Below are 5485 nucleotides of genomic sequence, written 5' to 3'. Positions count from 1 at the left end.
TAATGGCAGTTTATGAAAATATATTTAGTTTAGGGGGGTTATTTTGCATGACGGGTTCTCTTTAAGCATTAAAATTGTTGTACATCCAAATACAAAAAGAAGACGGGCCTACGCGTTTCGAGCATTTACATCTTTCTTTTAGGCATGGTCTAACCACCTATACTCTGGTTCAAGAATTTAAGCACATATTACACCTAAAACTCATCAATGACGTAATACACATGATGAATGTCTGAAAACCCACCTCCTACCTAAACCTGAAAATAAAGCCTTCAGTAGCACAAAATAACTCAGAGGAAACGGTGAAAATGTATACAAGTCAAGGACACATATAGGAACAAAGAAGTAAATTAATATATAAACAGGCAGTCCCCAGGTTACGTACATGATGAGGTCCATAGGTTTGTTCTTAAGTGGAATTTGTATATAAGTGGAAACTGTATATTTTATAGTTGAAGTTCTAAACAATTTTTTTTTTTTTTTTGCCCCAGTGACAATTGGAATTTAAAATTTTTTTGCTGTAATGGGACCAAGGATCATAAATAAAGCTTCATTACAGACACCTTACAGCTGATCATTGCAGTCTGGGACTATAGTAACATCCAGAAAGCTTCACCAGAGGTCACATTGGGCGGATAACTTCATCTTTAACTAGGGGTCGTCTGTAAGTCGGGTGTCTTTAAAGGGGTTCTCTGGAGGTGGAAAAACATGGCTGCAGTCTTCCAAAAACAGCACCACACCTGACCATGGTTACTGCTAGTACTGCAGCTCAGCTGTATAGAAATGAATGGAGCTTAGTTGCAATACCACACATTACCCATGGTCAGGTGAGGCGCTGTTTTTTGAAGACTGCAGCCATGTTTTTCCACCTCCAGAGAACCCCTTTAAGTAGGGGACTGCCTGTACTTTAAATCCATTCTACGATGTTAAACCCTCTATCTAGACTGAGAATCCAAAAGGCTTCCCTGTTCCTAAGTTTCTGCCCCCAATTATTCTTGATTAGTCTTTATATACCAGTATAACACATGATACAGCGCTACTTGCCCTGTCACATCACATCGGCGAATACACTCATTATTTACCATATCTAAAAGAGTACATTATGTCGGTTGTCCATTTTTTGTTAACTAACCACTTCTTCGCATTGAACGGTGATTTTTATCTCCAGCTACAGGGATGCCCAATGGGGACCTGTTTCTCCCCCTCGCTGGCTAATCTTTGTGGTGTGGTGAGAGGAACATGATTTATATGATGCTCCCAACCCCTATGTACCGTACACATACATAGATGATACCCTGTATGTATGATCGAGTCCCTCACATATGGCTCTAGACTTTTTGGATTATAACAACAATAATAATTTCATGTTACAGTTCACCCATGAGATGCATTATAACCATATCGTGTTCTTTGATATAGAACTAAAGGGAGATATAATATCAGGGAAGGTCATATCGAAATTATACCAAAAATCAGTGAGAGGTTACACATTACTTTATGCAGACAGTTGCCATCCACATTACATTACAGATAATCTGCCGGTGGGGGAATTATACGGGCACGTCGCCGGTGCAGCAGAGAGGAGGAGTTTTATGACTGAAAATGCAACTACAGGCGGTCCCCTACTTAAGGACACCCGACTTACAGACGGCCATAGTTACAGACGGACCCGTCTGCCCCCTCTGACCTCTGGTGAAGCTCTCTGGATGTTCCTCTAGTCCCAGACTGCAATGATCAGCTGTAAGGTGTCTGTAATGAAGCTTTATTCATAATCCTTGGTCGCATTACAGCAAAAAAAATTTAAACTCCAATTATCACTGGGGCAAAAAAAAAAATTTGTCTGGAACTACAATTATAAAATATACAGTTTCGACATACAAATTCAACTTAAGAACAAACCTACGGACCCTATCTTGTACGTAACCCCGGGACTGCCTGTATTACATACAGCTTAAAAAACCGAGGATATGCCTCATTTACCATTAATAGTGTGTTTGATATTGCCAAAAATAGGCAAAGGCAAACTCTTTTAAATAATAGTAAAAGAGATAGAAAAACCAAAATTGAAGACGGTATAGTAACATTTTCAACTGCTTATAGTGTGGATTTTTGATATACAGACGGTTCCCTACTTAAGAACACCCGACTTACAGACAACCCCTAGTTACAAACAGACCTCTGGTAATTGGTAACTTACTGTGCTTTAGCCTTTGGCTACAATAAACATTTATAACAGTTATCACAGGTGTCTGCAATAAAGTTTTATGGTTAATCCTGGTTCTTATGACAACCCAACATTTTTCAAATCCAAGACCGAAAAAAAAAATTAGTTTCAATGATAAAGTATACAGTTCTGACTTGCATACAAATTCAACTTAAGAACAAACCTACAGAACCTATCATGTACGTAACCCGGGGACTGCCTGTATATTTATATTATCAGAAAATATCTACCGGTGCTACATTCAGATGACAAACTAAATGAGATATTGGAGAAAGGATGTAGATTTATACCCAAACAGGCAAACAGGGTAGTGGCTCCATCATTGTATGAATCCTCCTGTAATATACATAAACCTACGTGGTTGGAGAATAAGGGTTCGTATTGATGTGGAGGTGCACACTGTAACACTTGATCATATATGCAGAAAACTAAAATAATTTTCAATACTAAATATGTGTTCCATTTAATTTGTTGCACTTAGTGTCCATTACAATATGTGGGGAGTGTGAAAGTAGCATTCAAAACTAGTTTTGGGGAACACAGGCTGGAAAAAGTGAGGACAGAACTGTATCCCAGGAGTCTGCAGTGATTGGGGGGGGGGATTGGTAATAAAAATAACAAAACCTTTGGAAAAAAACCAATGTCCAGTTTATCGAGACATTAAGAAGACGTGCATAGAGGTGATGTTTCATGTGTGGAGGCTATTATCATTGAAAGGGTTAAACCCCCCCCCCAAAAGGGGAGGGGATTGGGTACAGAAATTTGGGAACACGGAAGCCTTTTGGATTCTCAGTTTAGATAGGAGGTTCTCAAAGGGTTTAAATCATAGAGCGGATTTAATGTATATATATTATACTCCTTTGTACCTATATATGTCCATGACCTGTATACATTTGAGCTACTGTATGTTGTGTTACCGAAGAGTTTCTTTTCAGGTTTAGGTAGGAGGTGTGTTTTTTAGACATCCATCATGTTTTTTTTTTTGGTGATTTTTTTCATTTTTTTTTATTTTGCATTGGATTTTTATGAGATGGGATTTGAGAGGAATTTTTTTTTTTATTGCACTTTTTTTTACTTTATTTTTACGATTTTATTTTATTACAGGATTTTGGTGAACTGACTATTACTTCTTTTTTTTCTATTTACTCTGATGCTGCCGCGACTGTCATAGCCAACACCACAGGCCGGAGGCCAATCTACTGCAATACAGTTGCATTGTAGCATATTTTGTCAATAATCAGATCCCCTATTGTTCAAGAACTCTATGGGGCCTAAAAATACAGGTTTTTTTTATCTAGTCTTTATGTTTGAACTTATTATTCTACTACAGCCTTGCAGATTAATGTTGGTAAACCAACTATACATACTCTGATATTGCTTTTTTACTAAGTTCTCACATTTTATGCATTTTTGCCTTTCCCGGCAAAGCATCGGCAAAATATGGCAGCAAAAATTTTTAGATATAAAATGTATCCTGTGTTTGTATGTAAAATTTCATAAAAATTCCATTCCATATAATTAAAAAATATTTAAATACTGATACTAGGAAGTACTGAAAAATGAAAAAAAAAACTGATGGCTTTTGGAGGGAGGGGAGTGAAAAGCAAAAATGCAAAGACAAAAAAAAACTGTGAATGTGACTGATTAGTGGTGGTCCGACACCTGAAACCCCTAAAGATCAACTAGGCTTTGTTGCTTTTACTGGAAGACAGCTCCGTTCTCTGTGTAGTGGCCAACCTTGGAACTGCAACTCTGCTGGATGGAAGCTGAGCTACAGAAACTTGATTTACCAGACCTTCCCTTCATATCATAAATACTGTCTATGTTCATCCTACACCCATCATCCTTCACATTTTACTATTTGACCATATTTAGAAAAATTACAAATGCTCTCGCTATTACTTTATTTTGCTATTGTAAAACTGTATTATTTCATTGCCCCAGTTATTACCAGAATGATATAGATTCATAATAATTATTAATAAAAATACAGGGAGCAAATGACATGTGATAATCCAGATGTTGATCCGATTGTTTGCTTAGAAATGTCCTTGTTATTTCCCTGAAGGTCGTTGACTACCTTCCATTCCTTCTGGCCTATTACCCGCTCATATATCGTGAGATCCTATTTGTTTCTTGCATGAAGGTTACTGACAAGTCGTACATCCACTCTATTATGTTATTACAGAGATAAATAATTTGGATTCGCGTTGAACTCCGACCCCTTACCTTTTCCCCCGTTAGACACATCATTTGGCTACATTTAACTGGGCCGGCCTCTCCCTGGCATCATTTCATTAGGACCCTGGCGGGTTTGTGGCGTCAGACAGTTTTATTTATGGAGATGGGCAGGTGGAATATTAAAATTTAAGACCACAAAAGGAGGCAAATTAATGGGGCATTATTTATTAGCGGAAGGGGTGAAACCGGCGGAGGAGACGACTAAATAACATGCAGAAGACGTAAAGACTCAATAAATAGTCCATAAGTAAAATGAAGATTTTCTCATTAGATCCTTGGGCTGGGATGGATCTGGAATCTCTGAGAAATGTTCTGATTTTAAAGGGGAAGTATCTGAAGCTTTAAAAGATCCAATGCACATGCACCACTTTAACAGCGGCTGGGGGCCTACCGGGGACTCCCCGATTCCCCTGTAGTCAAGTCTCAGCATAGATGTAAATATAGTATCATGTATGTGAGTCGCAGACCGCCTTATGTTATACTCAAATACCCTCTGAAAGTATTGACCTTTGACTCTTAAGTTCAGACCGGGCTGAAGACCATTAAGCCGATCAAACACATCCAGTCCATACCATTTAGCTTCATCATTTGACCGATCCATACAGCAGGAGGTATATAATATATTTTAATTTATGCCGTATGGTGCAATATGAATTCCTCACACAATTTACAATACTTAAAGGACATCTACCATCAGATTACCCGATGGTAGATGACTATTATATACCTCCCCGTCCCGTCATCCTGTGTCCCAATTATCATTTCTTAGATCTTTGCATGGCTGCATTTTTGAAAAAAATATGTTTATAAGATATGCAAATTGGCTTGTGGTGCTCTGAAGAATTATTGGGTGGGCCCACCATCCATCAACCTCTAGGAAATGGACTCCAAATTAGCTCGTCTTCTACTGAACAAAATGACCATGGTCCACCAAGACTTAAAGGTCCATCCTCTTTTCGGCCAAATCACCTATCACATGGGAAAATGGATAAATGGCAAATGGATAAATAGCAAAACACC

The sequence above is a fragment of the Engystomops pustulosus genome, chromosome 9 (assembly GCF_040894005.1).
Source record: "Engystomops pustulosus chromosome 9, aEngPut4.maternal, whole genome shotgun sequence".
Lineage (NCBI taxonomy): Eukaryota > Metazoa > Chordata > Amphibia > Anura > Leptodactylidae > Engystomops > Engystomops pustulosus.
This window is presented reverse-complemented; position numbering follows the sequence as displayed.